Here is a 25,374-nt window from a genome sequence, read left to right as displayed (position 1 = left end):
GCAAAACCCCAGCATCTTTCAAAACAGCTCCACATCTCATAAAGGTCAATGGAATTAAGGTTATGGACTATCATTAAGAAAAATGGCAACTTGAGAAAGTAATATTTTTTTCACTCTGCTCATTTGGACTGAGGTCTACAGCTGCTTCTCTCTGTGTGCTCTCTGCTTCCTGACAAAATAAGGTACGAACATTTTTCTCTGAGTGCAGATTCACTTCATTGTCATTGTGACATTTAAAAGGCAATAACCATTTTTAAAATGGCATTTTAACAAATGGCAAATCTGACCTCATGTTGAGAACAATAAGATAAAAAAGAGCCTCTATTAGAGAAAATTTGAAGCAATAATCTCTACCAATGAACCAAAAAAATCAAAGAATGCATAAAAGAGTAGTTTGTAGTGAAAAATTTAATATTTAAATTTATTTGCCATCTAGAAGAAAAAGAAGAGAAAATATGGTGTGCTTGTATGAGTTGGAATGAATGTAGAAATTAAGGGAGACACACAGAATATATTTCTTCAAGGATTCACACAATTAAATTTGGTAGAAGATTAGGGGAATAAGATTCAGCTATAACACCAAAAAGAGAAAATTTAAAGAACTCACAGGATCTGCAGTGTAATCTAACTTGGGCCACAAAATAATCTTAGTGATGTATGTTTACTAAATAGTGCAGCTACACAGAAAATGTAAGAGTGCTTATTTAACTTCACTCATATTCCATACTTTATTACCACTGGCTTCATCTGAATACTGTAAAAAGTGTTGTCTTCCTTTAAAGAGAATTTTTGTCTTTCATGGTGTGTTTCTATGCTAACTGATTCACAGCACTCCTATAAATGAAACCAATCCTAAATTATCCTTCTTATTTACTTTTTTTCTCTACTTTAGAGGACAGTAAACCCAAAAGCACTTTTTGGTATGAAAAGTTTTGTAAGTAAAGATACTTGAAATATTTCCAAATTCTTGTCCACATTTTCAGGTTTTTAATTAATTTTATAACTAACTAAATAGGTTTTCTTCTTTATTAATTTTATATTTTTTAAAGGCACAAGAAAAACAGTAAGTTAAATTAGAAAACATGGATGTGGGTGGATTTATTTAAGATGACATATGCAGAAGAAGACAAACTAGACCCTAATACATGAAGAAGATGCATTTTGCAAACAAGGGAAAATATCAGAGCATGGCAGGAGGTCCCACTTGAAGGAACATAGTTTCTTTTTGCTGAGTTTTTTGCCTAATGGTGCTGCCTCTTTAAACATCAATACTGTATTAATCACAGGAAAGAGTACAGGTTGCAGATCAAGTCTGCGGGTTCCTCTCTGGTGACTTCACATAAAAGATGTCCCTCTTATCCAACTAATTCAGGGGTGAAAAATATTACAGGTGTTGAATTTATGTGAATGCTTGCTCCCTGTTTATTAACTCATCAATCTTGTGAGAAATAAAAGTACCAAACAGGCGAGTGTGCTTTTCTTATCCTGGCGGCTCTACAGAGTCTAAAAGTAATCAATATCTATAATTACTAAATCCTTCTAGGATATTTTAACCCTTCTTTAGTAGTCTACTTCCACATCTTACTGTTTGATCAAATCCAAAGCTAATTAGAAAGAATGAAGTTTTAATTACTGCACTGACACCATTCATATATTTCTCAGTCTTATTATAATTGGTTCTGTCGTAATGGCAGACTAAGTGTTTTTTTCCTTTTTTAATTTGATTAATTACTAGAGCTTGCTCAGTAAAAAAGCATGAGTAGAGCAGATAAGCATGAAATATGCAGAGATGCCCCAAGAGTGAACAGATCTCTTTTTGCCATGCAAGTGGTTTTTTTCAAGTTTGATTTTGATTTACATACATTTATCTGTGTGTGCATGTCTGTGTTCAGACAATTTTAAGAAAAATCAGAAATACTGGAGCAACAAAGATTTTTAAAGTTTCAGGTCTCAATGTAACAATTCTGAGAATATGCAAAATGGAAAAAAAAAAAAATTATTTCATCCCCATTTTGCTAAGTTTCTAAAAATAAATCACTGTTTTTAAGAAGCATCCTTGAAAAAAAAGGTTGTGTTTTTTTCTGTTCTCTCACACTATCTGATTAAAGTAGTCCTGTTTTTTATCTCTAAACTGTGGGAAAGGAGAATCCAGATTCCTTTTGAAGATCAGTTTTGAAAATATTATACATAATCTCAACAAATTTAATGTTGGAATTTAGTCTGAATAACTATCACCTAAAAGTATATTTAAATAGATTATTGCAGATACTATATTAGGTAGAGTCATAATTTAGTCCCTTCAAATTAAAAATACAAATGCTGTGAGTGCCTTACCACAGACATATGAAAAGTTCAAGTGTTGTACCAGACCTCTGGATCAAAAAGAAATTGTTGTTTTCTAAAGATAATGACTTGTTTCCTGCCTTTTTCATGCCATTCTCATTTTCTGGGGTGACTTATGTTCATGGAGTTTTGAGTAAAAAAAGTTTTCAGCATGAATATTTTAAATTAGGAGTTAGTACTAATGTGGGTTTTGAGTCATAACTTTTTATAAGAATTTTATTTATCTGATTAATACAGCTATTTCTGTATATAGAATAACAAACTTGATGAAGGCCTTTTCAAACTTTGTATTAGCATGTTTTACAATTTTTTCAGAAACTTTAAGTACAATAAGCACACTTTGTAACTTGAAGTCAGAGGAGGGCCAAATCAATGCACTGGGAAACTTCTGACTTTTTTTGACAAATAACTTGATTCTTTTCATTCACAACATAATCAACCTATTATTCAGCGGAGAAATTATGAAAAGAGTATTTTTATGTATATTATGAAAAACCAGAAAGAATAACTACTGGCTAAAATGCTACTGCCAAAGAGCAAATATTTTAGGTTGTTGTTGGGAAGACTAGAAATTTTTTCTAATTTTAAGATCATGGCTTGGTCCCAAAATGTCATTCCTACCAGCTACTGTCCAAAACGTGTATATTGGAGATGTCCAACTGACCCACTGAGATGGAAGATTTGTTGGAGTTTTTATGTAGAGCCCTGCTGTGAGTAGAATTACTTATTTTACATTGAATTATATTTTCAGTGGCAATCTTAGGTATAGTTGAAGGCTTCTATTAAGGTTGTTGTTTTCCTATCTCTGCATATAATTTTTAGGCTCCTATGAATGGAAAAACAATTATTTTTTATGCCTTACTCAAACCTTCTCACATTTGACAAATGTTTCTCTATTTATCTGCAATTTCAAACACTTTATATTTCCAGAAGATCCCATATTAATAATGTTGTCATTTTTTAGTTAGTACATGTAAGATTTCTTTTTTTTTTTTTCATTTTATGTTGGAAAATGAGTCAGTTATTCCGATATTGTATCCAGTGGTTAATACAGAGCTTCGTTCCCCTTTATTTTATGGAGCATTTATGCTTCTTTCACATGCAAAATATTTAGCACATAAAAATATTTATCAAATTGTAGGTTTCTTTCTGGTCCAAAATACTTTTCATTATGTGATTTGGTAATCTGGTTTAGAAGCCAATTAAAAATAAATACACTGAAGGTATACTGCATAAAGTTGACCCAAGCTATTTTTATATGTTTTTAATTTTTGGAAATCTTTACTGCAAAACCTAGGAAAGTTGTCTTGATTTCACAGGCAGAACAATTTTTTCTTTATTTTTTGTATAATATGTACATGTAGGAAGATAGCAAGTAGGTTGGATAAGTGAGATGAGATGAGTGGAAGTTTCCATCACCTATTTAAAAAATACAAGACTCTCTGCCTGTCTTTTGACTTAAAGTTACTTTGTGAACCACACACAAATCCATGAGGATAAAATATTAAAACAGTGGAAAGAAGTTGCATGCACTGCTCCAACAAGGCACCCACTGTCTGTCAGAAGCAAAAAACACTCCATGAAAGAGCTAACAAGGCAAGGAGGTGGGTACATATCAAATGGCTAGAGCTTGCTTTAGGGGACTTCTATAGGACTTGATAGAAACTCAGCATTCTGCTCTACTTCAGGAGCCTTCCTGGGTTCAAAGCTCTTGACAGGCTTAATTTACTGCTTCCTGAAAAAACATGTATAACATACATAGCATAATCAACACAGACTGAAAAACTGTTCAAAAAATAGCATGAAATCAGATTCTTCCATGATTGCTTAATCAAGTTTCTTCCACTGGCCATAAATATGACATTCTACTATGTGTGTGTGTGTGTGTGTGTGTGTGTGTATGTATATATATATATATATACAATATATATATATATAATTCTGATAATTCTGTGTATATATATATATATATATATACACACACACAGAATTATCAGAATTATTTAGGACTAATAATTTTAGTCCCAACCACTACTAAATGAGACCAACAAAAATTCGGATTTGTTTCAGGTGCATACAAGCTCTATAACCAAAAAAACTGTGTTGGTTTAGGACAAATGAGGTTATTTTATTTTTAGTGAAATGAAAAAACTGTGGGGAAAAAAAATCATCCACTGTTACATAGCAGCTGCCAGTTTGGAGAATTTCTACAAATGCCAGTACATGCATATAAGTCATTTCTCATGGTGATAGCACTGTCTCTGAAGACAGGCCAGCTTAAAGGTAGGCTTAAGGGGGGCTTAAAAACACATGGAGTGAAACTAACTTAAGCTCAGTCTCACAAACTTGGAGTCACTATTTCAGTACAAGGGAAAATTCAGGCAGAAAGCAGCCTACATCTGTGTGCTTCCATACATATATATGCACATTGTGTTTCAGAGTTTATCCTGAGAATCAAGGCTTAAAGTCAGGATAGAAAATCGGGGACTTTTAGGTTATTTATTTAGAACTCATCTGCATTAAATAGGAAGAAGTTTAAAGCCAAAGGGAAAAAAAGACAGAGTTCTGTGTGTGTCTGAAATAAGCTTTCTGGTTTTCACTAATGTCAGTCTAGAGTCTATTAGGAAGCTCAGAATTAAACTTTATAGCTGGAGTTGCAGCTCATTAAATATAAGGATTCAGAGAGGGTCTTAGAAGAAAACCAAAACATTTAAATAGTTTTCTGTTAATGTTCCCACTACTGTCTTTACAAGTCCTTTCAATTCTTTGTGTCACATTATAGCTTATTTGATTACTTCTCAGGATCCAGTTCAGCCTCAGTCCCTTACATATCACAATATATTTATGTACTGTAAAATACTAATTAAAATAGAAGTGTGATTTGTCATCAAAATGATACCTTCATGCTTTTTTGCTTCAAGTTAATATCAAAATAACAGAAATATCAGAAATGCCTGGCAGGTTTTTTTTCTAGGTTTTGTTCTTGAATTGTTGTTTTAACTCAAAAGATTTTATAATAAGAAGAAAATCAAACCACTTCAAAGAAAACACCTTATTGCATAATTACCTACATGGTAGAACTAGCTGCCTTTAACGGCTTCTTAACACACTTAAAATTGTCCTACAATTTTACTTTACTTACTTTTCTAGGCAGTAATAACTCAAGAACCTATACATGTGAAGTATGTAGATCTTGATCCTAAAAATGAAAAGGCAGGGAAATAAGAAAAATTGCTCTGACTATAAAAAGCTTAAAGAAGTCTTCTAGTACCCAAAGTAGCCAGCAAGAAATCTGTAGAGGGACATTTTGCAAGGGCATGTAGTGACAGGACAAGGGGAAATTGCTTTAAACTGAAATAAGGTAGATTAGGCTATTAGAAATTAATTCTTTAATCTGAGGCTGGTGAGGTACTGGAACAGGCTGATCAGAGAAACTGCAGGTGCTCCATCCATGGAAGCATTCAAGGCCAGGCTGGATGGGGTTTTGAACCCCCTGGTCAAGTGCAGACATCCCTGTCTTGGCAGAGGGGTTGGAATGAGATGACTTTTAAAGTCCCTTCCAACTGCAGCCATTCTATGATGCTACAAGTCTGTAAGGATTACAGAATTTTTCAGTGCAGTTTATAAGGTGTATGTACACATACATACATGTACACATATATATGCAATAACAATATAGTTATATTAATCAACCAGACTGTGATGCCAGAATAGTTTCTTTCTATTGCTCTTGGCTGGAGGAGCTGGGGTTGCTCAAGAAACAATCCTTTGTAACTAACAAACCGCGTGTGCTTAGGTTTTAAGCATAAAATATTCTTCAAGTACTTATGTTTCCTGTTGCATAAAGATAAAGCAGAAGAGTTATCCTCTTGTTAGATGATGCTAAACACAATTGTATGAGGGTATATAAAATCTTTAAGATGCCTTCCAAACCAAAGGTTGCTATGATTCTATAAGTCTTTTGCTAGAATTCAATCCTTTGAGTTTTCTAAAGGGAATCACTCTGAAAATCATGCTGACAGAAATCTCAAGAGATTATAGAGCTGTATTTTGAAACTAATATAATTTCAGTCTCCCTGACAGTTGCTTCAGAATTCTTTGACCACCAATATTATTATTGTGTTGGTTACCTGCCTGTACTGACTAGTCGTAGATTAAAAATATTGAGTCCCCAAAGCTTCAGAAGGAAAATTGATGAAACATATCAATCAGACCATCAGGTAACCATTTTGCTTTTTATTCTTTATTCCAGTCAGGTCATTACCTTTGTGAGAAAAATAATGTTCACTTGTTCAAAACATAATGCTTTTTTCATTTTGCTTTTTGAAGGGGCTGTGTTTGGGGGGGGGTAAGTTCATCACTACAGGGAGCATTTTGTTTCAGAACAGGAGTAGTGGTTTTGGTTTGTTACTTTGAGATTTCTCAGCTAATGCACTAATTAAATGTGGTGGCTTTAGCGCTGGCCAAACACCAGTGCACCAACTAAAATATACTTATTTATTTTCTGCTGTGAGATAGGATTAGCAGGAAAGCAAAGCAGGCTCAAACCTTTAAAAGGGCATAAAGAAACCTTTATTAACAGTAACAAAAAGAAAGAATAATAAGAATTAGAATATTTATCCTCCCCCTATGATTTTTTCGTTCCCACTACACTACCAATGTATAGAAAAAATTCAGTCATTTTATCGCCTCTAGAATACTCTGTGTTCAGCTCACTAAGGAAGAGGAATCCCTTTTGTCATTTTATGGAGACTTTTCCACAAGAAAACAGTTCTCTCGTGGCTTTTAATTTCCACAAATAGTAGCTGCCTGTGTATCTGCAATTGTGAAGTCCCTCCCATCTTTCACAGCCTTCCCACAGCTGCATTTATGAGTCATGTCAGCTTATGAGGTACTATTTTAAGTATGGTCTATTCAAGAGCAAAAGCTCTCTTTATTTATCTCTGAGATTATCTTCATCTCTGGGAACAGAGATCTTCTCTCCCTGGGGACAGAGGGTCTTCATTGCTCTTCTCTCTGTTCAAATTTCTCATGGGATCACAGCTACTTCAACATCTGTTTGCTTTAGCATAGATGTCTTTGCTCATATCTACAATTTGAATCCTTCATCTCTCTATAATTTCAATGAGTTACAGGGGAAAAGATCTGATGTATCAATTACATTCTTCTCCATAGCTTCACAAGAGGATTTTAGTCTAAACTTAAGGTATCTCCTCATTCTCCTTCTATCTGGGACTTGACTCCTTTTCTTTGTTAACCTTGGTGTCTTTATGTTGATTTTCTATATGTCTTCAGTTTGTCCTTTTTCACTCACCAGAGAGGATTGAAAGTATACAAGTCCTATTTGTTCACTGAAGGAGTTAATATCTTGCTCGAGGCCTGCAAATGGTCATACGATCCCTGCCAGGCTGCAGGCTGAAGCTGTCCCAGTAATGGATATCTAGACCACATTGGAGGGGTTATGTCAGGATCTTAGGGGTCTCGGCTGGAATGGCAGCGGTCGCTCTGGCTGCATGGCTGTTCCTGGCCCCTGCTGTGTTCAATTCCAGCCGTGGGCTGTTTTCTGCACGGGCTGCAGAGCCGCCTCTGGGGTGTTTTTGGTGCCTGTGCCGGGGAGAGGCCCAGGATCTCAGCAGGCCAGGACTCAGGGGCCGATGGCCTCCCTTCCCCGGCCTGGCGGCTGCTGGGGCCTGGCCCAGCCGGGAGCCCAAGGCAAGGGCCCGGCCCTGCAGCAGGGACCGCCCAGCCCAGCCTGGCCTGGCCAAGACAGGAGGGCCGGGCTGCCTTGGTTACCTGTTCCCAGGCTGGAAAGAAAAGAGAGAATTCCAGGATTTGTTGGTTTAAAATGTGAATCTCACAAAGGCAGATCTAGTTTTTAATTGGATATTAAAATGCCAATTCTCAAAGCTAGCCAACAATTGGTTTCGCTAGGCACAAAGGAAGCCTTCAGCATTTCCTATCAGAAAAAAATCACTTTATATAAGAATGTGAAAAATAAATATATTTGCCCTAAAACCCAACCAATTCCAGTGCCTCACCACCATTACAGTAAACAATTTCTTCCTAAAATCTAATCTAAACCTACTCTCTTTCATTTTGAATCCATTCCCTCTTGTTCTGTCACTACATGCTCTTGTGTATAGAGCTTGCCATATTTCATACGGGCTTCTTTCAGGTAATGGAAGGCCACAGTTAGGTCACCCAGAAGCCTTTTTTTCTCCAGGCTAAACAACCCCAAGTCTCTCAGTCTTTCCCCATAGAAGAGGAGCGCCATCCCTCTGATAACTTTGGTGTTCTTCCTCTGGAAGCATATGTTCCCTCCTGTGGAAGGATATTTGATACAGGGGATTGATCTTTCTGATTGTGGTGACACCTCTGATGTACCTGTACCTTCATCATCTTTAGAGTAGTCTTCCCTGTACAAAACCTCCTAATTATTGTGCAAGGCACCTTCTGGGTGAGCAGAGAAGGATTTTGCTTGCCACTCCAAGCATAGACTATCCTCCATTTGCTCCTTTCTTCACAAATTGTACTTGCTCCTTCCTGGGGGATGAACAGAGGAACCCCTTGTTCTTGAAATTTTTTTTGGTGGCTACTCCTGAAACGTCTTGGTTCCATCAGTCTATGTCCCTTTCTGAACCTAAATACTCAACCTTTCTTACATCATCCCATAGCTCTGCTACCACACTGAGCAGGTCATTCACCTGGTAACATCTGATAAAACTTCTGTCTCTGCTACAATCCAGTAAAAGGCTCAGGCACTCCCTACAGCCTGAAACCTGGACAGCTGCATGTTTTTTGGGTACTCTGTTTAGCTCCCTCTTAGATAGGAAAAAATAAAAAACTATATTTTTCAGTTTCAAGTCCTAACATGTGACAGAAAAAGTCCATAGGATAGAGGAAGGGCAGAATCTTGAAGTGTTCCTCGCATTTCAGGATAGCTAATTTAGAGAAACCACAGAAATGGCAAAAAAATTAAGGAAAATAGCAGAAGTCCAAAATAACATAGAAACAAGTGCATATTCACCTCTGACTTTTTCTATTATTAAGAAAATATTGCCTTTGGAAGACCTCAGTTAAAATACCAGTAATAAAATTTTGAAAGTTCCAGCATGGAGATATGGATTCCTGAAAATACCTGTTTCAAATATGCATAATTATTTTACCTTGATCCCCAGGTATGGACTTTACTTGTTCTAAGCTGAGGGAAACTAAAGCATTTTAAAACTATTTTTCTATTTATTTTGATAAGCAGAGTAAAACATTCAGCACTGTATAAATGAACAGTCTCCTTCAGTTTTGTCTCTTGAAGCTCAAAAAGACAAATTCTCAAGCAAATTGCAAGAAAAAGTGTCTATCATTTTGGTGAAATCCTCAACTGGTTATTTGATATAGACATTAAATATTTTTAGGCTGTTTTGTCTGCTTCAAAATAGCAGTGGATTCAGGCAGGGCTTTTTTTATTGAAAAGATGTACTAATGCATAGAAATAAGGCAGTAATATCCCAAACCTACATAGCACTATTCTACTTGCAATTTGGCCATATGTTTGAATTTTAAAAGAATTCCCCAATTTATCAGTTGTATGTAACTGTGGAAAAATCACTTTGATTTATTCAAAAGAAAATAAGCAAATAATGGGACACACAATACTCATCATATTCAACCAGTCCAAATTATCAGAGCGCATAAAACTAGTGGATGAAAAAATGAGCTGATAAATAAGAAAATTTTAGAGTAGTTTTCACGTTACCTGCTTGCTGAGAAGTCTTCTCTTATGATTTGGTCATTAAGAACCAAGCAAGATAATTTGCTAATTTCCTAATATATAACTGGGGTTGTGAATGCAGACACCTTGGAAATTAAGAGTTATTCTTATAATTTCCTTTAGCATTACTTAGTGAATTACACTGCTCACATGTAACCCAAAGGTTATAGTCACACTAATTTAGATATTCTTTATGCTTCCCATTCTTTTCCCTGAAGAACTGGCAGAAATGCTCCAGTTTTGTGCTAATAGATCAATAGATCAATAGATCTGTTTTGTACAGATTGAACAGAACACTTTTAAGCCAGGCTGCATCAAACTGGGGCTTTCACAGAGAATCACATTCATTCTGCTGGGGGAAGAAAGGTGAGATACAAAAGTGAGGAAATATATGCTACCTCTCTGAGATCCATTCAGCCAGTAATCCTCTGAAATTAGGGCGTACCATCTGATTTATCAGCATCATAGCAGTAAAATATTAACTGTTACAGGGAGATTAATCCTAATGTAAACTATATTTTAAGGTATCCTTTTGATTATCATTATCATATCTGTATAGTCTTCACACATACAGATCTCAACTGAAAGACAGTGAGTGAACATGAGTCAAGGATCTGTAAAGCAATGCAATTTCATTGCATTTAAATGAGCAATTGTCTACACTTGAAAAAAAATCTTTAATACCTATCTCTGAGTATTCTTTTTAATAAAAAGTCCACAGTTTCAGCAATAAGGACATGCTTTCATGAGTTTGCTTATGAAGTCTCTTTCACACAGTTCTGAGTATTTGCATAGTGGAAATACATGCAAGATGCTCTAAATATTGAAAATGCTCTGGATTATTTATTTGGTAAGTGTAAGGGTCACTAGTGATGTTACAGAAAGATATTTAAAGAAATAAGTATTTCTCCTAAAACATCAGTAGAATCTTGATAGAAATTTTGAAAGCATACTAATAAGTCTCATAGTTGTGGGCCATTGGAATAAAAAATATGGGCATAAACAACCAGCTGTAGTACTCCTGTATTCACTGCCTGTTGGTTAGAGTCAGAAAAGCAAAATTACTTGGGCCAGAAAACCATTTTTTCCTTTTATTTTTGTAAGTATCTCTTAACAATACGAAAGTCTGATTATTAACAAGCTGTACCACCTGACATTGTGTGGTTGTGTGCAGCCACCTGGTCATGTAGGTGAAAGAATTGTTTCCCTAAAAAATCATGGCAGCTGATGCACTTTGTTATTTGTTTGATTAAATAATTGCCTGAGGAGAAAGGGTTTGGTCAAACATCAGAGTTTATCAGTAAGAAATTAAAGACAGTAAGCTGCTTTGACCTTGGAGACAAAATACTAGAAAAGAATATTACCCAGGCAGGTGTTGATACTCAGGATTTTATTGGTGGAGTTACACTTATGGGGGAAATGGATGAGATGGATAGACTTTTAGGGAAATAGAAATATCCCTTCCATAAGCAAGGGATATTTCCCTTATACAAAGTGTGAGCAGGTCAGGGATATTTCAGTGATGTCCTATTCCCAAAAAATGTGGTGATGTTTTTATATGATCACTGGTACCAAGTAAAAATACTACACAAGAATGTGAAGAAAAGAACTTCCTATCCTTTGTTTGTGTTGAAGCTAGCAGCAGTTCAAATTAACCACATAAATTCTTACCCATGTCACTCTTATTTGTCTGCCCACCTGATTCAAAGTCTTTCAGTTCATGAATGGGCAGTCTTAAAATTACATATCTAAATAAGAGTTATTAGAAACAGCAACTAGTATTTCAAAGGTTTGAGTATAGGTTGTAGAGTTCTGTTCAAAAAGAGAAAAATAATTTTTTCTCAGAAAATTTCTATGGAAAGCTAGTTTCATGTTAATTTCATTTCTAAAACAGTACAAGTTATGAAGGTTATAAAAATCTGTGAAAGATAAAAAAAACCCCACAAATATTAGAACTTCTGACTACTTCTTACCTCACTCTTTGAAAAGCTTGAAAAGTGTAGTTACGCTGATACATCTTTGCATGTTTTGTGACTACAAAATTTTCCTGCTCTCTGTTACAGTGTATTCTTTTAACATGATACTCAACCACTTTGCTCTCTCCAACTTAGGTGCAGAGCAGTCAGCACTGCAAATATGCCTTTGAAACAGAATTGCTTTATTTTAATTTTGTTTCGATGATGTTTCCTGACATGTTTTCCAGTTATATTGCCATTCCTCTTTTCTACCTCTTTGTTATCTTTACTTAGTCAATTGTATCTCATTGTTACTGGGTGGTGCCAGTTGCAAGTCCAGTCTTTCTCCAACAGACATTAGAAACAGGTTGCTTGTGTTTGTCTGCTTTTGATACCGCCAAAAATACCTTCAAGAACTGGGTCAGCCAATCATGATTTTTTGAAAGCTCTCTGAGAATGAAACAGCTGAAAGGAAATAAAGAGAACGTTAAGAACCAAATTCATCTCAAAGCAAATTTAAGAGAAAAAAAGTTTAACAGTAATAAAATTTAAAAGTTAGAACAAAAATATTCCACTCAGCTATGTAATAGAAAGGCCAGTATCATTACAAAAACATAATTTCCAAAACTTTTGTCCATTAAGGAAACGAAAAAAAGTTGAGAATATAAAAAATCTGTTGAGTGTGGAATATGGGGTTATATTTGTTAAAGTTGTTAAGGCTTACGTTCACCAGAAGGCCCTGTTGGAAAGGCCCAGCTGCAGGCTGGATGGTTGGAAGTCGCTTGGCGGGTGAGAGGCAGTGATGGGGAGGAATGCGTGGACAGCATATGACCAGGAAGCTGACTGGGTTATAGTATGTATGGCCGGCAGCACTGCAGCTGTGCCAGACAATGGGTGCCCCTCTTCTGTTAAGTTCTGGTTTTGTCTGGTTGAAACGAAAAATATAAAAGGGGAGTGATTTCTGCAATAAGGTGATCTTCAGATACATAAAGAGGTCCATGTTGTTTTGTTTCCCATTGCTAAAATTGAGTATCATTCACAAACGTTGCTAAATTTCGAACTCATAGACTACACATAGTAGACCTAGTATATAAAGAAATCTTTATGGCTGGAATTCTCAGGAATCTACAGCTAAAGATCATAGCCTGACAGAGGTCAGATGAAAAACAAACAAACAAACAAATGAACAAACCTAAGAATCACTGGATGCTGCAATTTAAAGCCATTGAGACTTTAATATCTTTAAAGCATAGATGCTGTTCAGATCCTGTGAGCTAGCAGAGGAATACCCTGTGAAGTTCAGAGAGATGGTATACAGGTAACACATCGTGTCAGATGTTAACCAGAGCACAGTTTCTGCTCCAGTTCATAAAACCTGACAGTGCCCTTTGAAAAACTCTGTTGTTCAGATGTACAGGATAAGACAGAATTTTATTAAACCAGTTCTTCAGACAATCATAGTGAATCTTTCTCTGGTGTGAATGTACAGGGGTTCTGTAAGGCAGAAAGTAGTGGGAAAAGGAATTTCAAAATATGATGACTGTTTTTTCTCTTTTTTTTCCAGTAGAAATATTCTCCAAATAATCCCATTATTTGAATAGCATCCCAAGGGCAGTCTATTTCCTCTGACTGATTTTTTTGGAGAGCAGTTTTAAATGCTTGTATTGATTGGTGATTAGTGTAAGGAGACATACCTTTAACTTTTGGATAGAGAGGACTGTCAGAACAACATCAGCAATTGAATAATTCTACCTGCAAATAATTTAGGAAGATTTCTTTGTATATCTTAAGAGATTATTAAGTTATTTAACTTCTCAACTTGGCATACAGTTGAAGTAAAAGTGGAATTTTAGTGTCTGGTAATTCCTAGTGGATATTAAAACAATATTTTTCTTCCTCTGTCTACAGTGATTAATAGTATTTACCTAATGTTAAATCAAGATAAAAGAGAATATTAATCTGGTGGTTGAAAAAAACTTGAAAGCCCTGTAGAAATTTCAGTAACTTTTAGAGGAAATCAAGATGGCCTGCAGATGAGGATAGCACTGAAACCTCAGCATGGCCATAGAATAAAACATGAACAAGAGAGCTGCTTGAGGGGGTGTTTTTGCTATCTGCCCCAGAGGGGACAAGTTTGAAGATGACACACCATTTTTATTTTTCCAAGAAAGATGGAAATTACCCACTTCTCAAAATTTTAATGGATGATCTATGACAGTGAGATACCTTTCAGGAGTTGGCAATGGCTGATGGTGTACCAACAATAATCCTTGGCAACTGGGAAACTGTCATGGCCTATGAATATAAAACTTGAAGAACAGCAACATAGATAAGCAAAATATTTGAAACTTTTCAATTTTTCTTTATGACTCAGAGGAGCGGGGTGATAACCTTAAATTTGGACAATTTTTCAGACCTTAAATAAACCTGATCTGAAATTTTTTGACATTTTGTGTTAATTTATCTTAAATACACATATCATCAATAGGATTCTAGCATATGATGCGATTTCCTTTTGAATCAAGAGTACATTTAAGAGAAATTTTTCATATTTTCTCTTGTGATCCCAACTTTCATTTAAATTGCCAACAAAGTGTCTCTTGAAGCTGTAGGTGAGACATCTCTAAAAATGTAAGTAAAAGTAAGACTCCCTTTAATTATTTATAATTAAAAGACCCCCTTAAATTATTTATAATTAGGATCCCCATAAATTATTTATAATTAATTGTAAAAGAAGGAGGGAGAAGAACAAAAATAGCTGCAGTAGCATAAGTAGAGCAGGTAAATGTATGACATGAAGGATTACTTGAGTATGTTAGTGCAGTTCTCCAAAAGTTTTATTTTGTGAAATGCAGAGGGATGATCTACTATGTCAGTTCAGTTGTCACTGTGGTATAAAAATGCGGGAGTTGGATGGTGGGTGCTGCTGCCTATTATCTGTTCCCTACAAACCTCCCCTGCAGAAAAGCAGGTTGGGTTAACCCTCAGGCAACACAGGAAGATCCACACACAACCCTCACCACAGCTGGCACACCCTTGCCCATGGTCTTGTTGAACTCCATGAGGTTTCCACAGGCCCACTCCTCAAGTCTGCCCAGGTCACTCTGGATGGCATCCCCTCCCTCTGGTATGTCAACTGCACCATTCATCTTCACGTAATCTGTAAACTTGCTGAGGGTGCACTCAATCACACTGTCCATGTTGTTGATGAAGATATTAAATAATTTTGGTGCCAGTGCAGACCCTTGAGAGGTACCACTTATTACTGGTTTCCACTTTGGACACAGACATCCAGCCAATACCTTATTAATCTAACAGTTCATCCATCAGACCCATATTTCTGCAGTTTAGAAAATGTTGTGGGGGGGCAGAAGTAAACTTCTGTCTTCTTACAGAAGAACTAGTAGAACACATTGCTAGCTCTTCCCTTTTGTCTTCATGGGCAAAATAAGGTCCAATGATTAAGGTGCACTGATGACAAAACTAGCCCTTCCAAGTAATGTTTGTATGAAAAACTCATTTGTTCTTCCAGTCAAAATTTTTAAGGGTCAAAATAATTTCTCACCTCTCATATATGTAAATTCTCCCTAGTAGTGTAATAGATAGAAGTAAACAATTAAAAAAAAAAAAAAGAGTCATTAAGCATATCTTTTGCATCTTTCCATACAACTTCTATTGTGAGAAATGGATTTGTAAAGGACTCTCAAAACCTGACTGAAAGCTCACACAATCTTGTACATCTGTATGCAAACTCCGAGATAAGGTGTGCTGACTTAGGAAGGCCATGGAATAGAGATAACATTGTTGAGAGAGAGATTGAACTAGAAACAATTTTCAAAAGATGGCCTTGCAAAAAGACCAGATAGTTTAGAGAATTAGAGCTGTGAAAGATGCATTGCAGCACGACCACTTGGGGTACAATAATAGGTGATTGGTGTTAGAAATATTAGTGGCATTGTGTGGCAAAAGCTAATAGGCTGAAAAACATTTATAAGGTATTGTAAGAGGAAATAGGTTGGCTTCTGATAGAATGCTGTTGAGTTTTACATCTCTTATGTCTCACCCTTCTACAAGACTGATAATGGAATAAAACCTTTTAAAACACTTCTCAGCTGCCCCATCTCTGTAGAACTGTGGGTTTCCAGCATTCCATTATTCTAATCAAACAATTAGTGCACACTGTATTTTAAATATAGGTCACCACCAAAAAAAAAAAAAACAAACCAAAACCAAACCAACATTCCAGGCACAATTCAGTAAAATGCCAAAAAAGTCCATTCTCCATAATAGACATACTACCAACTCAAATTAAGTCAGTAGCTTCACTGTTTCTTTTCAGTGTAATGATCTTGCAATGTAAAAGTGGTATTTTGGAATGCAGGCCCTTGTTTTATTCCATACTTATTTCATCTCTTCATTTTCCTACATTATTGTTTTTAAAATATTTACTTTTCCTTATCCTCTGCTAGACTGTCTAAAAAGAGTTCTTGAAAAAACTCACTAGCTGCTTTAAAGAAAAACATCTTCCACTGTAGGAGAATTTTTACATAGTTGTTCAATTTTAATATAAATAAAAATGAATACAATGAAAAAGGGCTGTTTCTCAAAAGAGAAGGCTGTGAATTGTCACTCTTTAAGTTGTTCCTGTTCTTTAAAATTGGTTTTGTTTTCAGAGCCTTCCACTGAGATCAAGATGGGATGTCAGCCAAAGGGTTTTAACTTAGTGTTTTCCATCAGGGAATAGGCCTGAGTTTTGATCTCTTTCCTAATCATTTGAATATGTAAACCAATGATTTCCATCTTTAACAGTTTGGGAAGAAAGATTAGGCAGGCTCACTTAAGGACTATTATCCTTTGAAGCACGCACAGTAATTCCAAATCATTAAATTTCCAAGCTGATTATGTTCTTCCAAAGTAATACTTTGTCTCTTCTTTTTATAATTAAACATTTTAAACATGCTAGACAATTGAAACAGAATGTAAAACTCAAAAAATAAGAAGGCAACCATTCTTTTTTGAGGTTTCAATTAAGAATGTTTGAGTTTGTATAGATGTTACGTGGATGGTAGTTGAGAAATGTTAAAAAAAATATAGCTCGTTCTATATTTTCCATATAAAAACATTATTACTTCCTGCATCACTAATCAATCAAAATAAATTATGTGATCATCCTGAGTAATCATAATACTATTTCTAAAAGAAATAAAATAAATAAAAATTAGTCCTATTATAAACAACAGTATCTGAAGTATGCACATAATCTATTGAAAGAATTCACATCCAAAACCTAAACTATATGTTCAAAATAGATAGTAGACTAGTTCTTGCAACTTATTTAATTTACTGGCAAAATTCAGAACCAAAGTGAGCATGTTCTGCAGAAATATCCTGCCTAGAATGCTACTCCATCCTTTCTTAAAATAGTACTACAAAGTTCTTGAAAAAATGTTGGGTTTTTTAAAAATGAAAATAATGTTTCCTGATTGTGTTGTCTTTACAGCAGAGTTTTGCTATCAGGAGTCTGAAGGAGCTAGCTAGTGAGAAGACATTGGAAGTTGCCCAAAATTCATACAAAGGCATTTTCAGACAGCCCTTAGACCATTCCGACACTGCTCAAAGCTGAGCCACCAGTAATGCTGGTGGTGCCTCTGTAATAATGTATTTTAAAAGGGTAACAATTGGCGCACAGCAGCTGTGAGAGAGAAGTAAGAAAAATTCTTGTGTGAAACAGACATCAAGGTCAGAGAAGAAAGAGGGAAAAGAAGTGCCAGAGCTGAGATTCCATGGAGAAGACCATGATGAAATAGGCAATCCCCCCTGCAGTCCATGGAGGAGCACATAGGAGCAGATATTGAGCTTTGGGTCTGGCTGAGGTGGAGTTTATTATCCTGTAGCAGGCCTCACACCAGCACAATCCCTCCAACCTTCCCCTTCACCAGCAGGCTGGGCATGGGCAAGATCTTGGGAGAGGATCAGACAGGACAGCTGACCTAAACTGTCCAAAGGGATATTCCATTTGATGTCTGCTCAACAAAAAAAGCCAAGGGAAAGGAAGAGGATGGGATCATTGATTTTCTCTTACATAAAACTACTTTTATCTTCACATCATGTGGTTTTTTCCATCTTTCCTTCTGAGGAATGGAGGGCTACAAGAGATAGCTGAGCACTTGGCCTCCAGCCAGGGCCATATCACCACACAGCCATGCTGCAGCCAGTGAAGGACCCCCCACCAAAGTAGGTGAATATACCTTAAAGGAAGCTGCAGCCTGTGGGGAGCCCATGGCAGAATAGGCTCCTGTAAAGGGCTGTGGAGCATGGAGTGGAGCCCATGGAGGAGCTGTTGCCCCAGGAGGAGTTGCCCCAGGAGGAGTTATTCTGGAGGAGTCTTTTCTAGGAGGTCTGTATGCCATGGGAAACACCCTCGCTACAACAATTCTTAGGAGCTGCAGCCCATGGAGAGGACGCTCACTGGAGCAGTGTGTGAAGGTCTGTACCTGGTGAAAGGCTGACCATGCTGGAAGCTGGAAAGGGTGTTAGGAGGATGGGGTGGCAGAGATAATGACTGCTCACAACCTTCATTCCCCATTCCTCTGCACTTCTTGTTGGGAAAGAGGTAGAAAGACCAGGAGTAAAGTTGTACATGGGAAGAAGGGAGAGATAGGGGAAAGGTGTTTCTACTTTTGTATTTATGTTTTACTATCCTACTCTGTTGTTAATTGGCAATAAATTAATAGAATCTTTCCCAATTTTTGTCTGTTTTGCCCCTGAAAGTAACTGATAAGTAAACTCCCTGTACTTATTTTGACACACAAGACTCCCCATATTTCCTTGCCCTGTCATGTTGAAGAGGATGTGTGAGAGAACGTCTTGATGGGTGTCTGTCAGCAGGCCAGAGGCAAACTCCCCACAGTGGTTCAAACACAAAAATGCTCTTCCAATAACCATCACAAATGACCCTCTAAAACACTTCCTTGTGTCCCACAGCAATTAAGCTCTACAATAAGCTAGAATAATTAAGAAAAATTTTAAGACAAAAACATTACATTTTCAATAAAAGTGAATACTTGAGATTATTTAATTGCCCTCCCAACAGATTATAGGACTCTGCTGAATCTGTCCACAAAGTGCACTGATGTTATTAATCCTTGAGCTACCCCAAAACTAATATTCTATATACTTGACTGTGACTTAGGACTGCTTTTCAAGAACTCCTTTCCCATCGCCAATTAGACATCGATTTAAAATGCAGTGAAATATTCATGCTTTGTCTGAGGAATTTCTGGACTCCTTCGTCCTTACAGAATGGTGTTTCACACCATCTAATTGAAGGATAAACTCTGCTTCTTCACTTTTTTGCAAAAAACCCACATAAGTATTCAAGAACTATAATTTTATGCTTAAACTTAAGCACACAGTTTGTTAGACATGAAGGTTTGTTTCTTGAGCAGCTATCTCCTCCAGACAAGAGCAATAGAAAAAAACTGTTCTGGATCATTAATTTAGCTATACTAATATAATGCATACATTCATATGTGTGTATGTAGAACCACCTCATAAACTGCATAGGAAACTATAATTTTGAGGGTGTTTCTGTCCATAGTGGGACAGCAATACAGATTTTTCCATTTTGGTCTGAGTAAGGTGTAGCACCCACTGAAGCATGTGGCAATGAGGAAAAGTAAAAAGTTGTGCATCAGAGGACATTTGCAGAGCACAAATAAAATTTATTTGTCCCACATTATAAGTGTGCAAATCCTTGTGCACTGACACCTTGGACATGGGTAAGCCATCTCCTATGACTGAGAGCTGCCATAGCCAGGAACACCTGTGTGCTGTTCCATCATAACTCTGCACACACAGGTCTGTTTTCCTGGCCCCTTGGTAGGAACCCAAATTCATCTCAGCAACCTCTTTCCCTTGATTCTGTTTTCCCCTTGTTATTGCAGCTTGAAAAACCTGGACTGGCAGCTAATAAAATGAATGTGTTTTTTTGTATTTATGAACTCTGACACAATTTGTATGATCTGGCTGAGAACCTCACCCAGCAAGATTTAATGCATTAAAAGAGGACTCAAGATTTAATGCATTAAAAGAGGACTTTATTAGATTTCCTGACTAGGAAACCTGACTAGGAAACAAAGACCTATAAAACTTACAAGTGATACAAAAGTCTTTGCAAGAAAAGATCTTGTGGATGATAATAGATTATATAGATAGCTAATTCTCCAAGAGCAATGTATTCCAGAGACATTATTTTCAGGAATATATAATCTGTAGTAGTTACCTTGCCCCCATGAACATGCCAGGATTCCACCCTTTTTTGTTTGGTTATTTGGATGGTTGGTTGGGGTTGGGGTTTTTTGATAGGTTGGGGGATTGAGTGTTTTTGTTGTTGGTTTGGTGGTTTTGGATTTTTGTTTTCTCTTTCAGACCTATTCTTTCTAAAATGTGATTAAACAGATATTACCAAATTAAAATGTTGCAATTTTAACAGAAGAAAGTAATAAGTCTGTAGCTACTGGCAGCAGAATTGAGTTGCATGTGTCCTGGGGTGACTTTATGATGCTTATATCCTCATTTGTCTGTTTAGCCCGGAAATAAGTTTTGCACCTTTAAGATTGGTTCTGAGAGTGAAGGAGGGGGAGAGAAAAAGTGCAGAGTTTGTTATCAGAAATTGCACTCACTTCTCCATATTCCTGTTCTGGGACTGTGCTGTCTGAAGCACAGACAGATGGCGAGAGAGAGCTTTCATTTGCTTTTAGTTAGTTTTAGCTAGCTGAGGCAGAGAAGTTCCCTGGAATGTGGTTTTTCTTTTCTTGGACCTGTTTCAACCTGCTCTGGACTGAAGAGCACCAACAGAGCACCGGCAGCTGCACCTGTGACCCACCAGGGCCCAGCCAGCATTTCCAGCACTGGAGGGGCTGATAAGAGACTGAGTGAGCTGAGCCACAGCCCACCAAGGGGGCTTTCTGACATTGTCATCTCTTCAGAGCTGCAAGAGGTTTAATTTTTTAATATTGTTCAATTTTTGTGCTGGTGAATGCTTTGCCTATTAAATAAACAGGTTTTTTTTCCACTTTTCTCCAAGGAAATCTTTTTCACAACCAGTGGCGGCAGGGGCCACTTAAATCTACTTTCTAGAAGAGTCCCTTTAAAGGTTTTCTCCCAGATTTCTCCTTAAACCAAGACAATATGAACAGGCCCCAGCTTTTGCATTTCCTTCACATCTTGTGCTGGCTATTGTTTACTTTGGTGTAGCTGTGTATTACTTAGAATTTAATAAAAAATTCTCTTTTGAAAAAACTTTTCTGACAATGATGCTATATTGTGACTGTTCAATTGAAAAAGATCCTAGTTGTATTCTGATATAGCTCTGATAAGAGAAGCTTTCTGGAATCCTATGTTAATTATTTTGAAACAGAAGTGTTTCTATATTAAAAAATTATCTCTTGTTCCACACACAACAACAGCAACAACAATGAAAGGACTATTATTTCTCCTACACATGCATTAGTAATTTTCCACAATGCACTGCTACCTGTTCATTTACAAGTATAAATGAGAAAGATAAGATGTCAGTTTTAGAATAAGATATGGGCAAGCTAGTATCACTTTATAACCAGGAAAATGACCACATAATGAATATGTATTACATAATAGTTCAAAACAACCTCTCAAAATGTATGTGTCGTTTATTCCTCAAATGAGGCAAAAAAGCTGTGCTTCAGACTACAGAATATGTTTCCTTTGGATCTACATTTAAGGCATTATGATCATTCAGTTCAATGCCAGAAACAGGGGTTGTGCACATACATGACTGGATAGTTTCAACTATGATCCTGTCAGTATTTTAGAAATAGACTTGTTTATGAGAATTTATATTAAGTCTACCTAGTCTCTGTACAGTCACTTCTTGTGCATCTTTTAATTTTAATTATGCATAACAAGTAAAACTTAGTTTTACAGGTAAAAATACACACAGTTCTTACTACTTAGAGTATTTTTAACTGTAAAAAATGAGGAGAAAAGACAGACATTTCACTATACATTTGAAAATGTCTATCTATCATCGACAGAAAAAGTGAATTCTCATTTTTTATCTCAGTATGCTGCTATTTCCAAACGTCTAAGTCTGCAACAAATGACTACTACATTTCATTTGTAGACAGTAATCTAGAAATAAAAGTTGCATTTCTGCAAAAAAGAATTGCTTTTTACATAAGTTTATCAAAATGGGTGAACTGCATAGATGAAAGAACAAGATTTTTCAAACCTCAAGGTATTTGGCTATTTTATCTAGTATGACCTCTCAAAATTTCCCTTCTTCTAATTTACATTCTTATCATTTCAATGATTGAACCAGTAAAACAATGTGTTCCTACAAGATAAGGAAAAGACACTTTTGTTAATTAAGGCTGAAATATTACTGAAAGTAGAACTGCCATGTGTAACTGAATATGCTGCTAAATAAATATTATCCATATGAAAAAATACTATATTTTTTACATTACTACATTTCTTTTTATCTGCATTCTTCATCATTCAATTTTAGTAAAAAATTCTCTACATTCATTTATTTTATAAATTGAACATATTCTAGTCCTGTGGAAATGAAAACTTCTCTTGCACTCCTTAGAGGCCTGTGATCAAAATGGCAATTGTCAAGGACCTAAACTTTCCAAAATTCAATTGCATATTTTCACCTCTAGTTATTGAAGCTGACAATCTGCGTATAAAGGAAAAGAAAATAACAGATTTGTGGGAGATTTTACAGACTGTTCCATAATTAAAGATCCAGATTCCCTCCAATCTATGCTTATGCACATGGCTGAAATATCTGCATAGAGAAGACTGACACTCCATTTTCCTTTGCAGAGTACAGGCTACTCAGAATTCTTCTTGCTTTGTAGATGAGTCTAATACTTTCAAGTAAGGTTAGAAAGGAGGAATAGTAATTAAACTGCTAATTTATACAACTCAGTTACATGTCTAAACATAAATGACGTAGATCAAAGCTCAGGTCCACTACACCATACCTCAATGTGGACAAATAAATACTTGCAACATTTCTTTTAGAAAATTTTGGGCCACATTTCACTTATCAGGTAATCAGCTTCATTCTGAACTATATTTTCTGTTATGAAAATTACTAATTTTCTTCGTATAGGAATAACAGATTTTTTTCAATGATTTCATATTTTCCATTCTTACATTGACTTAGAGAAGTAATTGAATATTTAATATAGCAGTTTTAAGGACTTTGTATTGGCTAGTCTTCACAATATTCATTCTATTAATCATATTATTACCTCAATACAATGGCTTTTAAAGGACTATGAGACCCTGGATTATTTTCTTAATATAATAGTCTTAATATTATATTGTACAGTTGATTCTTACAATCCATTACCCACTACTCTAAATGGATACGTCTGTAAATCAGAACATATCAAAAATATTAAATAGCATCAAAAATATTAAAAGCTTAGCAAAGAATAATATATGGTCTCAAACTGAAATCTAATAGAGAATGAAAGGTAATATTCAAATTTTTATATAGAAATGTTGTGAATTTGAATAGGAGAACAATTAATCTGAAAAAATTGGAGGTGTTTTCTGCATCCTTCAAAAATACAAATATGACTGTGTAACATACTTTCAGAAAGTCTATAAAATACATCTGTGGTGAAATACAGCAGCTGACTCAAAAGTATGAGATGTAAATCCAGTGTTAGATATGTATTTCCAGCACAGAGTATTCTTTGCACTTGAGTTGGAAAGAACTTTCTGATGCAAATCTATGTGGAATTTCCAAGTAACAAATGATGATCATAATGCCTAAATAAAAAGGTTCAGAAAAATCTCTCAAATTAAAAGAAATAAGAGGAGAAGCAGGAACAACAGAAGTTTTACATAAACATTGATTTAGTCTCATAAAAGTTCTTCAAAGTTCAATACATTAAGAAAACCAGTAATGAAAATATAAAGTAAAAGAGAAGAAATAATATCTTAAGATAAAAAGGAATATCTTAACATAAGTAGGAACAATCAAATTCATTTATACAGTAATAGTTAATATATCCAACTTTCACTTTTCACATTTTTATTTTTCCTCGAACTTTGCTAGAAACCTCTTCATTTATTTTGAATTTATGTAAAACATAAAAATTCTTGCTATTATGTCTACTCCAAATCAATTTTGTTTAGATGTGAGGTGATATTTTATTCAGACTTGGACTAGCTATACCTGGTGTTTTATGAAAAGCCCTCTCTATTTCATTTAACATTTATTTAATTTTATATATAATAGGAAAACCTAGATTCATCTGCACATTCAATTGATTTCTCAGATCCTTGAGAGATATAATTTGAAAGTTCTTTAATAGTTGAGGAATGTAAAAAGTCCAAATACTGAATGTATGTTAGCAAAGGTTTAAAACTGAAGATAATACATGGATACAAGTTTATGAATTTTGTAGGAACCTATGTCTGCCAAAAATCAATTTCAAGTAATTATTTCCACATAGAGTGTAAAATTGATGTCTACTTCCCTGTTGGCTTCACAATTTTGATTTTTTTTAATTCACTGTCCTGAGACTGGAAGCTTCATTATATTTCTGTATGTATGATTCTCTTCAGGCCGGACACCCCTGTTGAGCACACTTTCTTTGGTGCCTTTATAAGCCAGTGTAGTACATCATGCAGTTTTGTCACCAACCACCAATGCCATAATCAGACCCTCATGTGATAATGAGATCCTCATCTTTTTCACACAAGTGGAACACCAGCCAAGGAGCCATCACAGTCAGAAGGAAAGGAACTGGTCTCAGAGCAGAGGCCAGCTTTGAGACAGAGCAAAACTGGGAAGCAAACCTCTCCTGATCCTTTTTTGTCAGTCAAATTCCTGTTATGGTTAGGCGTAAACCTACCTTTCCTCAAAGGCTTATATTAGCCACTTTATATTCCCATTACATTCAAGTGTTCTCCATGTCACAAGTGCTATTCTTTTCCTAACACATTAGAGAAGAGAACACAACTAATTGAAAACCAGGGGCTGTAAAATCAATATTTTCATCTTGAGATAATATATAGACAGGATTATTTTTTTCTAAGAAGTTACATGATTCCCAACTTTTTTATGCAATGGCAATTAACAAGTTAAAATATTGCTAAAGTCAAAGTAAAGTTAAAGTTAAAATATTGTTAAATTAACTCGTGGAATGGAATCAAAATATTGTTAAATTAACTTGTGGAGTGGAATTAAAATATTGTTAAATTAAAATATTGTTAAATTAATTCAATTTCTTA

The sequence above is a fragment of the Zonotrichia leucophrys genome, chromosome Z (genome assembly GCF_028769735.1).
Source record: "Zonotrichia leucophrys gambelii isolate GWCS_2022_RI chromosome Z, RI_Zleu_2.0, whole genome shotgun sequence".
Taxonomy (NCBI): domain Eukaryota; kingdom Metazoa; phylum Chordata; class Aves; order Passeriformes; family Passerellidae; genus Zonotrichia; species Zonotrichia leucophrys.
The sequence above is the reverse complement of the archived record's forward strand: the minus strand, read 5'-3'. Positions refer to the sequence as shown.